This window comes from Vicia villosa, linkage group LG7 (genome assembly GCF_029867415.1).
Source record: "Vicia villosa cultivar HV-30 ecotype Madison, WI linkage group LG7, Vvil1.0, whole genome shotgun sequence".
NCBI classification, from domain to species: domain Eukaryota; kingdom Viridiplantae; phylum Streptophyta; class Magnoliopsida; order Fabales; family Fabaceae; genus Vicia; species Vicia villosa.
The window spans coordinates 83,389,190-83,402,817 of NC_081186.1; the positions used below are offsets into that span (position 1 = coordinate 83,389,190).

At 33.0% G+C, this 13,628-nt stretch overlaps 1 pseudogene; it reads left to right on the plus strand.

Annotated features, from left to right (window-relative positions):
• Positions 1-6,429: 6,429 nt before the first annotated feature.
• On the plus strand, positions 6,430-10,006 carry LOC131617629 (probable LRR receptor-like serine/threonine-protein kinase At3g47570; annotated as a pseudogene).
• Positions 10,007-13,628: the final 3,622 nt, after the last annotated feature.

Genomic DNA, 13,628 nt, shown 5'->3' on the forward strand with positions numbered 1-13,628 from the left:
AGTCTGGAAATCGCTTTCCTATAAGTGGAAATCGATTTCCTATAAGTGGAAATCGATTTCCTATGCGTGCTCAGTCAAGTCAGCTTCTGGAAAATTGTTTTTTGCTTGTGGAAATCGATTTCCTGTGGTGGTAAATCGATTTCCAGTATTAGTTTTTGAATTTTTAAGGCACAACGTTTCAGGGAAATCAATTTCCCATAATGGTAAATCGATTTCCATCGTTCCAGAATCAAAAAACAGTATGTGTTAATATTTGAACGTGAGTCCTTTTTGTTCCATCAACCTTTGCACCTTTTCATTTATTCATACATTTTCCTAGGGGTGTTAAGACACTATATATATCCTATATTTTCAGAATTCAAATCACCTCTTCCTATTGCAATTTAACATCATTATATATCATAAAATTTTCATTCAAGTGTTGTGATTACCGAACTTTCAAAAAGAATTTTCTGCATTGTCTCATAAACCATAACCAGAAAATTCATATCATATTCATCAACATTTGAGAACTTGTTATTCTTATAAATTGCATGATTGGTAGAGAAGATCAATCCAAGATTGATATATTATTCATCTTTCATCATTAACTCTTGTATCATTCAAAAAGATTATTCTTCCTTACTATCCAGGATTGTTGGAAGTAAGTGTTGTGTTTGAAGAGGATTGTTCTTCATTCACATTAGTGTTGTTTGATCTTAAAGGTGTTAAGAGCCTTTGATCACCCTATAGGTTAGATAGTAAAGCATAGGCTTGTACAATAATTCTAACTATAGTGAAATCTCTTTCGTGTTGGAAAGGGGACTGGAGTACTCTCGGATTGTGAGGGGAACCAGTATATATCCTTGCGTTCTTTACTCTTCCGCATTTTATTGCTTTCATCAATAATACCAAGAAAAGAAAAGAACCATTCAAAAAACCTTCACACATTTCAACCAAAAATTGTTAGAAGTATTCTCATAAAATCGATAAATTTTTTGAAGACCTAATTCACCCCCCCCTCCCCCCCCCCCCCCCCCTCTTAGGCACTCTTAAACTTACAAATAACCTTTTGTGAGTTTTATGTTTTTAAAAAACTTGCGTGCATTTCAGATTTTTGGAAATTTTCCGAGGTTAATTTTATCAAATTTTTAGTGAAGGTAATTTAACTCCTTGACAAGCTTAGAGAATTCCTTGACAAGTTGCATGTTAATAGAATCAAATATGATATAATGTCAAATGTGTTATGTTTGATGTTTAATGAAGCTAAACATGCTTATATACACATAGGTGTTCACAAAAAATAAAGAAAAAAGAATACATGAAAATTTAATGTGATGAGGTCATTATAAGTGTATAAATTGATAAGTCAGCATGATTATTAAGAATTATTTTGCAAATGAATATTCATAATACATATATATCATACACAAAGCATGTCATGTACCTAAAATAAATAAACAAGTAAAAGAAAGAAATGACTTACTAACAAAGTGAAAATTGAAGCGATACTACTTCACCATGCATATGACGGAGCATGCACTAGTGTTCCAAAAGGGACTTTTGTGCTACAAAATTTTTTACTTTATCGTTCTTGCTACTTTTTCTTTTGTCAACGATCCCAATACTTTGATTTGTAGTGTATCCAAGAAAGTTGTTGGATTGATGATCATCCAATTTAATTTCCAAGTTGTAACTACGTGAATAACATCCTTATTGCTATGACGCTGCTAACTAAACTTTCCAAGTTGGAATTAAAATATATCCCATTTGCATTATTTGATTTGGTTTCCTTGCACTTACTTAGTGCATAAATATATTTCTCTATATATTAGTCATTTGATTTTTATAGGAGAATAGAAAAGTTTGTTTAATAGCACTATCATTTTAACTTTCAAGAAAAGAATATCATTTCACTATCCACCATTTTTCTTACCTTTCACTTTTTCTTTCTTCTATGTTTCTTTTTATTGAAATGACTAACTAAAAAGTATATACACTTCCAACAAAGTTAATTGCACTCATTCAAAACTATGGAAAATCAATCTATCATCAATCAAATTAAGATCAATTATCTTAGCTTTTCAGGCATGTATTTATTTTTAAATAATACTCCCTCCGTCTCATAATAAATGTTTTATTTGAACTTTGTACGGTTCATAAGAAAATGATTAGATGTGTTGATTTTAATGATAAAATTAATATCATTTACTAAAGTATCCTTATTTATTATAGGTAGTAGAATTGTTGAAAAACATAAAAGTTAATATATAGGAATTTAGTAGTGGAAAAAAATAATAAATATTGGATTAATATTCTAAAGAGACTCTTAATTTGAGACATAGAAAAAGTGTAAATGAGACACTTATTATGAGACGAATGGAGTAATACATTTGAACCATTTCCTTTCTCCCATTTTCCACAATCAGTGGGTTGGTGGAATGATATAGGGTGACTTTCTTTGAGAAATTGATGGATTTGTGAAATGATCATGAAAGATTTGTGTAACTGAAATCTTTATGGTATGATGAAAATTGTGTGAAATCTAAATCGTGGTGGGGTAACGCCGCTTCCCGTTTTGAGTGAAAACTATCACATTTAGAGAAATTTGACTAGCAACAACCCAGTTTTGTAGGTAAAAGTTGTAAAATTGTAGATATAAGTTGTAAAACAACGAACATTTTGTTTTGTATACTTTGTTAAATTTATATCCATTGAACTTTGTTGTTTCAATAGCTTATAACTATGACACTTTATGGAGATTTTTACTTGTCATTCCCATATGTAATCCTGACACCCCCTTTAGAAGTGTTTTTACCTTAATAACCTTTTGTGAGTTTTATGTTTTCAAAACACTTGCGTGCATTTCATATTTTTGGAAATTTTCTGAGGTTAATTTTATTGAAGAGTAATTCAATATTCAGAAGTTGAGCATCAGAAGTTCTGATGTGTGCTGATCTTCTGATGGTTACTCAGAAGATAGTGTTGACTAGAAGTTCTACCTTCTGGGTCCAGATAAAGTACCTGTTTATTTATTTAAGAGTACTTTAGTATTTGTTTGTTTTGTACTATTTGTATCTTTTATCTTGGTCACTAAGTTAGCTTTATTAGGGCTGAGGTGGCAATTTTCTTTTGTATAAATAGCCTTTTAGTAGTTGTCATTAATACAACAACAACACATTTATTCTCCCTCTTTCTTTTGCGCCGTTATTCTTTTCTCTTTGCTATCATCATTGATTCTTGTGCACCAACAATTGGTATCTAGAGCTCCGGTTTCAAACACAGGGAAACACGAGTGAACGCGAGTTTGTGTGACTGTGTGATTGATTTTGTTTCTGGGAAACAAAGTTGTGTTGAATCACATTTTTTTCTTGGTTGTTTGTGGGTTGGGTAACACTGTTTGAGTGTGAGTGGGATTTGTTTTTCTGTACAACTTTGAAGATGAGTGGAAGCAAATTGAATACCAAACTTCCAGTTCTTGATGGCAAAAACTGGAATAGATGGATGATTCAAATGCGTGTATTATTTGGTGCTCAAGATGTTCTAGATCTTGTCACTGAAAGATATGCTCCGGTTGTAGCGGATGCAACGGAAGAGCAAAGAGAAGCGCAGAGAGAAACGAGGAAGAGAGATCAGAAGGCGTTGTTCTTCATCCATCAGTGTGTGAATGTGAATGTGTTTGAGAAGATTGTTGATTCTATGACGTCAAAGGAGGCTTTTCTTGCAACCATAATGACAATTTAAAAATTTACCATCACTAGAATCACTATCAACGTGCTCACCTTATGATAACCTTAAACAAGAAGTCCTAAGAGCTTGAGGCATTGTTCCTTCCTCCTTATTCGTGGTTTTCTCCTTTTTCTTCTTTTCAAAAATTTTCTAATGTTTGTCTAAGCAAGTGAGTTCTTGCTCATGTTCTTCAAACTTACCAAAAATAATATAATGAAATTAAGTGTTGTAAGATCATTGGCTTCCTTGATCACGATGACCTTCAGTTGCCAATAATTAGTAAGACATCACAAAATTTTGTTAGTAGCAAGTGCATTGGAAATAGAAAGTCCAAGTGCGTTCAAACGATTGCTGAAATTTGATGTATTTTTCTTATCATCATCCTTCCATAGTGCTTCGGGCTTGAGTGTGGCGAAACCATTAGTATTGGTTTGAGTAATTGGTGTTGAACCATTTAAAATAGCATCCCACTCATCTTTCTCATAAAAATTTATATATACGCGCATACAAGTTTTTCAATAACTATAGTTTTCTTCTAAAAAATAGGTGCTCTATTGTAAGCCCCTTTAGGTTCGTACGCCTTTTCTAATAAGAGTTTCGAAGCACGGAATAAACCAGAGCTTCGATACCACTTGTTAGACTACGACGACTTATCTAGAGGGGGTGAATAGATCCCCAAGGAAAATTAGCCAATTAAAAATATTAGATATTTAAAAGCTTATTGGAAAAGATGCAAGCGGAAGGTTTTAATCTAGATCGATAAAAGTAATCTAAACGAACCTAATTATTGGAACTTGGATACGCACAAGCCACATGGAATTAATACAATGATAAAAACAATTAACAAAATATTTTCTCAATATACCATTTAAAACAAATCACAATGATTACCTATTTCCAATGAAATTATTGGTAAAGCAAAACTAGCAATTTGTTGAACACTTTGTGTTCAATCTAATTTTCATAATTTTTCCTATGAGTTGTGTTGATATGAAAACCAGTTTTAATCAAAGTGATTATAAGCTAATCAACACACCACTTTAAACAAAATAAGTGCAGAAAAATTCTTACGAGTGAATCGATCAAACAATGTTATTTGACACATTGTGAAATGAAAAAACTAGTATTTTATCGAATAATTAGTGTGTGGTCAATTTTTCAGATTTTTCCTTTAAGCTTTGCTAATATGCAAAATCACTTACAATCAAAGTGATTGTAAGATAATCAACAAAGCAATTTTCAACTTGAATAGTCAAGGAAAATATTTATACGAATTGATCTATTAAACAACACACTTAACAAATTGCATATAGAAATTAAATGAGAGTAAAAGAGAATAAGATAGAAAGCGATACAAGGATTTGGTAACGCAGTTCTCTACGTCGTCCTCGCATGAGGGTACGTCTACCCTTAATTTTAAATGAAATTGAGAAGTTATTTCTTTCTTTGCAAAAAATAACTACAAAAGAAGTGATCCAAAAGCAACCCTTATAAACCCTAACCATTTTTTGTTGATTCAACCCCTTCTCTTCTTTCGACCTTTTAAAAGACCAAGATACAATATACCTAATTGATTCACCGTATCACGTACTCCTTTGTAAGATCCTCAATCTTCAAAGTTTTCACTCGATCGAAGCCAATTGTGAATTATTGAACCCAAGAACTTTTGATTTGATTCTTCGTTCTCGCGTCACTCCTTTGCGAGTTACCAAAACTCCAAAGCTTTCACTTGGCCGCAATCCATTGAGTCGCAGTTCTCGCGCTACTCTTTTGCGAGTTATAAAACTCCAAAGATTTGACTAGGCTGCAATCCTTTGATTTTCCTCTCTCGCGCTACTCCTTTTCGAGTTACCAATACTCCAAGGATTTTAGTTGGCCGCAATCCTCTTTTGGAATTATTGTACAAACCCCCAAATCTACAAAAGATCTTGGAAGGAAACCCCTAGGTTTTTCTAGATGAAACCCCCTCTCAATTCTCAACCCAATATTTTCAGTTACAACAAACCTAATAGGACTTATCAATCCTCGTCTGCATGACACCTTAATAAAAGATGATTATGTGCGATTTGTTAGTGTGTATGCATAGGTTGGAGGTTGAAGATGAAGAGTAATGGTGGTAAGTGTTTATAGTTTCATCAAGTTGGAATGAAGCATGTATGATGTATTTATAGTTGAGGAACTTTGGTGGCAAAGAGAGAAACTTCGGAATTGAAAAAATATGAAATTTTGACCTACATAACAGTATGTGTCGGCCTGAACCAATTATGTGTCAACACGAAAAATCATCACATAATTGTATGTGTCGACCTGAAAAAGTTATGTGCTAACACGAAAATTATATATGCTGGCATGAAATATTCTATGTGCCAACACAAATAACATAAGCTACGAGCTTTAAAACTGCAATACATGTGTCCGTCCTGAAAATTATCAATAAAATTTATACTATTATCAAGTTTATTAAGGAATCCTATTTTAAGGATGGAAACCAACAAAGTACTTCATGAGTTTCAAAATGAATGATTTAGTTAATGAATAGATAGATTAAAAAAGTTGTGTTATTAAAAGAGAGAATATTCTGACTAAAATATCATTATCATGCATCTATCTTTGACATAATATAAAAATAAAATTGTTGAATCACTCGCGAGACTGAGGTAGCATGAGTCGACTATATATATTCATATTTGGTTACTCGTAATACATATCTCCAAAAGTAAAATGAGAATTTTAATGTCTTGTTTCCTCTTCTTTGCAATCCAAGTGTTGGTCTTTTACATGCTCTCACCAACAAATGCTCTTTCTTTGACTTCATACACTGATAAGCTTGCTTTGAAAGAAAAACTTACAAATGGTGTGTCTGATTCCTTACCATCATGGAATGTGTTAAGAAGTGTGGTTGGGCCTAACTCAACCCTACAAAACCGGCTTGTAGGGTGAGGATTGCCCCCACTTTATAAGGACATGTTCATGCCATATATTGTCCGATGTGGGACTCTTAACACACCCCCTCACGCCCAGGACTAGACAACTGGAGCATGGAAATAAATGGCGGGTGGCCCGATAGCGGAAACCATAGAAGGTGGCCCACCGGATCTTAAACGAGGCTCTGATACCATGTTAAGAAGTGTGGTTGGGCCTAACTCAACCCTACAAAACCGGCTTGTAGGGTGAGGATTGCCCCCACTTTATAAGGACATGTTCATGCCATATATTGTCCGATGTGGGACTCTTAACCGAATGAATCTCAACATTTCTGTGATTGGCAGGGTGTTACATGTGGCCATCGTCACATGAGAGTCACTGTCTTGCATCTTGAAAATCAAACATGGGGTGGTACTCTTTGTACATCCTTGGGAAATCTCACATTTCTCAGAATACTCAGACTTAAAAACCTCTTTTTGCATGGTGAAATTCCAACTCAGATTGGTCGATTGAAGCGATTGCAAGTTCTTAACTTAAGAAATAACAAACTTCAAGGAGAGATTCCAAAAGAGCTTACTAACTGCACAAATATCAATGTATTTGATTTGCGGGAAAATCATCTCAAAGGAAGAGTTCCAACATGGTTTAGATCAATGAAGCAACTTACTACCTTGGCTCTTGAGAACAATAATCTAGTTGGTACAATTCCATCTTCCCTTCAAAATGTTTCATCACTCCAATGGCTATCTCTTACAGAAAATCATTTGGAAGGAACCATACCTTATTCTATAGGTAAGTTGTCAAGTTTGAAACTACTCTATCTAGCTTTAAACAATTTTTCAGGCGAAATACCTAATTCTCTTTACAACCTATCAAATATTCTATATTTTGATCTGGGAGAAAATGAGTTATTTGGTAGTCTTCCATCAAATCTAAATCTTATTTTTCCTAATCTTGTTGAATTCATAGTAGGAGATAACCATATAACAGGAAATTTTCCTACATCAATATCCAACCTCACCGATTTGGAAACTTTTGCTATAGAAGTGAATTATTTTGATGGGCCAATACCTCTTACTTTAGGTCGATTAAATAAACTTGTACATTTTAATATCAATGGAAATAATTTTGGGAGTGGAAAGGCTAACGATTTAGACTTCCTTTCTCCTTTAACTAACTGCACTCAACTATTGACACTCGATTTAGGTAAAAATAAATTTGGTAGTAAGTTGCCTGAAATTATAGGAAACCTTTCAATTAGTCTTAGATATTTTGAACTAGGGTCTAATCAAATATTTGGTTTGATACCTGAAAGAATTGGACAACTAATTGGTTTAGCATACTTAAACATTGGAAGCAATTTCATTGAGGGACCAGTTCCAAATTCAATTGGAAAGCTTACAAATCTTGTAAGATTAGTCCTGGAAAAAAACAATTTATCTGGTATCGTTCCTACAAATATTGGAAATCTTACTATCTTGTCTGAATTATATCTTTCATTCAATAAATTGGAAGGAAGCATTCCATTTTCCCTCAGATATTGTACCCAATTGCTGGTATTAAGTTTTGTTAAAAATAAATTAGTTGGTGATATACCAAATCAAACATTTAGATATCTAGATGATTTAATATATATTTACTTGAGCAACAATTCTTTGACTGGTCCCATTCCTTCAGAGTTTGGTAAAATGAAGCATCTTTCAGAATTGTATTTAGACTCAAATAATTTATCTGGTGAGATTCCTAAGGATCTAGCTTCTTGCTTATCTTTGATGGAACTTAGGTTAGGGAGAAACTTCTTATATGGAAGTATACCTGTATTTTTGGCCTCTTTAAAATCCTTAGAAGTCTTGGACATTTCTAACAACAATTTCTCAAGTACAATCCCCTTTGAACTAGAAAACCTGACATTTTTGAATGATTTGGACTTGTCATATAACAATCTGTATGGTGAAGTTCCCAAAGAAGGTGTCTTTAGCAATGCCACAGCAGTTTCACTAATTGGAAATAAGAACCTTTGTGGTGGGATTTCTCAATTCAAGCTCCCTCAATGTTTTAAGGTACCCTCCAAGAAACACAAAAGATCTCAAAAAAAGAAACTTATCATCATCAGTGTATTTGTTGGGATTTTGATCTCTTTCATAGCTTTCATAATCGTCCATTTCCTTACGAGAAAGCCTAAAAGATTACCTTCTACAACATATTTGCAAAATGAAAACTTGAGGGTTACTTATGGCGAGCTACATGAATCAACCAATGGTTTTTCTTCATCAAACTTGGTGGGGACAGGAAGTTTTGGATCAGTCTACAAAGGATCTCTTCTCAATATTGAAAGACCTATTGCTGTAAAGGTATTGAATCTTGAAACGCATGGGGCAGCAAAGAGTTTTGTTGCAGAATGCAATGCTTTAGGAAAGATGAAGCATCGAAATCTTGTTAAGATCCTAACTTGTTGTTCAAGTATTGATTACAACGGCGAAGATTTCAAGGCTATTGTTTTTGAGTTCATGACTAATGGGAGTCTAGAAAAGTCGTTGCATGATAATGAAGGGTCTGAAAATCATAGTCTCAGCCTCACACAAAGGGTTGACATTGCTTTTGATGTAGCTCATGCATTGGATTATCTTCACCATGATAAAGACCAAGTTGTAGTTCATTGTGATGTTAAGCCAAGTAATGTTCTTCTTGATGATGATATTGTTGCCCATTTGGGAGACTTTGGTTTAGCTAGGCTCATTTGTGGAGCCACCGGACGTTCAAGTAAAGATCAAAGTTAGTTCCTCAACACTTAAAGGAACTATAGGATATCTTCCTCCTGGTAAGCTCCTTGTTTCCCTTACTTCTTACAAACTGTAATAATTCAAAGTCGTTACATTTCTTCAATGTGTTAAAATATTCCTAAACTGTTGAAATTATTGTTTGAAAAGAGTACGGAGCAGGCGGTCCAATATCATCTCAGGGAGATATCTACAGTTATGGAATTCTTGTATTAGAAATGCTCACCGGAAAGAGACCCACAAATAACATGTTTTGTGAGAATGTAAGCCTACATCAATTTTGCAAGATGAAAATTCCAGAGAAAATTCTTGAGGTAGTGGATCTACGTTTGCTTGAGCCATTTGTGGAAAACAAGGTTAGGAAGTGTTTGGTGATGTTTGCTCAAATAGGAGTTGCTTGTTCAAAAGAATTTCCTAACCAGAGGATGTTGATAAAAGATGTTATAGTTAGGTTGAATGAAATCAAATCAAGGTTGCCATGATATAAACAACATTGCTAGTGTGATAATAATATAATTGTGTTCATAAAAAATCTTGACTAGTCTTGTATCCGTCAAATGATTTTTCTTGTGTTAGTTTGAATTACAATTTCTATGTATTTGGACAATAGTTTGTGATTGTAATATGTTGCATTAAATGCAAGATGTTGTTTGGAAATATCGTTAGTTATATGCATATTTAACTTTGGAAAGTCTTCGCCATAATATAAAATAGATGCCCTATTAACTTGTTTATTTGATGTTTTAATTTCAACCTATCACACGGATATTCTAAAAAATATAAGAGTAACACAGTTTCATAGTGTTGAAACTCAAATTGTGTTTGAATAAAGTGAATCTATGATTCATCTTCAGTATCCTTTGCTAGGATTGAAGTTGAAGTTTGCAAGTTTTTTTCTCAGTATAGGGAAGGATGAGTTTGGCTCCTATGTAACTGCGTGAATAACACCACGGATCTTTTCAAGAAAGCAAAATACAATGATTTAATTAGTGGATGATAAAACTTTCACAGTAAGGCCATAGCATAGGAATGCTTACAATGAGTGTTAGGAAACAAAATTTAACATTAAGGATTGAAGACAGCTTCTAGTTGAGGCCAGAACCAGATTATAATATCTAGAAACAAATGTTTCCTTTTACTAAACAATTCGCCTCAGAACTTTTAAATTTCCAATACAGAAACTTGCTATGTCTCAAATTTGGTTGAATTTTGTGTTGGGGGACCTGATGCAAAACACGAACAAGAAGAATATGGAAATGGAAAGATGAAAGTTGCACAAAATAAATTTTAAAGCGTGTATTTACCCGAATGATTCGAACTTGTAAACTTTGAGTATATACAAAAATGAACAACCATGGTTCTAAGACACGACATTAACGTCCAGATGAGTCACGTCATGCAATGCCAAAAAAACCTACGAAAGTGCCTTTTTGGGCTTTAAAAGAGCTGCCGTAGGTGGCGCTGCTATAGGTTTTAGCAGCGCTTTTTAGGAAAAGGTGCTGTCGTAGATAGGCCTAAGGCAGCGCTTTTTCTTAAAATGCACTTTCATATATAGGCCTAAGGCAACGCTTTCCATTGAAAAGCGCTTTCGTAAGTGGGTCCTTAGCAGCGCTTTTCTTTAAAAAGAGCTTTCGTAGGTAGACTTTAGCTGCACTTTTTTTCAGCTTTTATGATTTCTTTTATCTTCTTAGACAGCGCTTTTTGTTGAAAAGCGCTTTCGTAGATAGGTCTTTAAGAGCTTTTTGAAAATCGCTGTCGTTGCTAAACGCAATAAAAGGAACCATGAGATATGTTCCTCCTGGTAAAGTTCTTTCTATCCCTTGCTTAGTTACTATATATATCATTCATAATGTTTCGCATCTATTTGTGAATGGCTAGCACTTACTAATTACCTTGTAGCTATATAGAAAAAGGCATCGATCTTGTTAACCATTTGTCTTTATTTAGCAATGATAATGGCTTGTTATTTATAAAATATACTAAACCGGTGGTGATAAACCAAAAAAAAATGTAAGCCAGGGATTGTATAGTAATTTTGGTTGGAGAAAAAACTAATAACATGTTTTTATGAATACAATGGATATGCACTATTCTCGTCCAATAAAAATAAAAATATGATAAATTGTTAAATAATTAAAGTATTTTTAAAATTTAAATATGATTTAATTGGATATAAATCGTTTATTGGTTGTTAGTATAAAATTATTTTATACTGACTATATATATTCATTTTTCTCTATTTTTATTATCATTCTATTATAGAAGTTTTAAAAGATAAAATATTGTGATTTTTATTGTTATTGAAATAAAAGCTATATATATAAGGCAACTTTTTCAAACAGAGACAAAAACTTTTTTAAAACCTCTCTTTTTTAAAAAATCAGCAGAAAAAAAGGTTTTATACACTGGGATAGTGGATTAGGGATGTTATATGATCAATTAGTAGCATTTTTATGTTGTATAACCGATTATTCTATTGGGGTTAATTAATTATAATTTTTGTAACGCCAATAATCGATTAGTAACGACGTTAAATCAAAAATTTCCATTTTGAGCTTAAATAAGTGATAATCCCTAATTGCTCGTAAGAAGGTTCATGGCATAAACTAGTAAAAGCTCAAAAATATTATTTTACTGGAACACTTAATAAGAAATTTTTTAAGAGAGGAGTTGGTCAAGAGATCGTTTGAACCTCGATAAATTCTAGTGCAATCTCTCTTAACTCTTTCTATTTATTTTGGTGTAATCTGATCGGTTTGGACCAATTTTTGGTCAAAAAAATGTCCGAACCGATGATATTTCCATCGGTTTGGTTTGGTCTGGTTTGGTTTGGATGATCGATTTATAATGTTTATTTTTCAAAATATTATATTCATTAGTATACTCTCCACTATCGTGTTTTTTGGTGTATTTTATGCTATTATTTTTAAAATAGTACATTTCATGTCATTTATTTCAAGCTCTATTTTTTCAAACAAATTAAAAGTTGCTCTTAATCCATTCGAAAGAGTGACAAGATTTCCTTTGCATCATGAAATAATTTCACTATCAAATATGAAAGTTAACACTTGACATCAGAAAGTTGGAAAGGGATTTCAAAGCTTAAAAAATAGAACACAACATAACACACATCAATTAACATGTTTCACACCTCAAATACGCATAAAAACTATTTTGTAACAATAATAGAAGGAATTTTGTTGAAGAAGAATAAACGAAAAAGGTTTAAAAAATAATACGAGAATTAACGAAGAGAACTTGAACACGAAGAGACGACCATAACATATCAAAATGATGGTAGTGAAAGGAACAATGGTTGCGGGTAGCCAGAGCAGCAGTTTAGTGAAAGCATGTTTTTTGTGACTTATGGTTTCTACTTTCTATGTTTTAAAGTTTGGTTCTAACTACGTGTTTTGGTGAAAGGAAGTGTTAACAAAGATGGATAATGGTTGGACCGATAAAAAATTTGAGCTTAATTATGAGTGAAATAAAATATTTAGAGCGTCATTATTTCCATTGGTTCGGTTCATCGGTTTGGCGGTTCCTAAAAATTAAAACCGAGAAGCGAACCAAACCATATCGGTTTTTATTAGTTTGGTTCGGTTTTAGAACCAAACCAATAACAATCGGTTTTATTTTGATTTGGTTTGGTTTGGATTGTCAGTTTAATTGGATTTTTCTAATTCGCTTAGAGCATGAATATCGGTAAATTTTTATCGTTCTTTCACACATTCCTAAGTAACCATGTCAGAAAACTATGGATAATCTGTTTTGTGTAGCGTGCTTTAGTTTGCAAGCGTCTTTCTGCACAACAACGCTCCTACACTTAAATTGGGGTAAAAATATTAATATAAAATTAAATTTGAAGTATATTGTAGTGTTTAATGGGACCCTTTATAAATTTTTTGATAGATTGTATGGATATTTAAAAAATGTAAAGGAGTTGTTCAAATAATTGGAAAGTGTAAAATAATATAATATATTTAGTGGGGTCCATTTAAAGAACTCAAATGGGTTCTTTGGATGTGGGTGCTCTTACACCCCTATACGCAACTTATATTTGCTTTCCTTTCATACTAACAAAATTTTCCATTAATAATCATTAAAATCAATTACGAATTTTGATACCGATGTTCACGCCATCCCCCTTCTATGTTTGAAGTCACATATTCAACAAGCGCCATCAGAGCTTAACTCCTATTAAATACTAATTGTCCC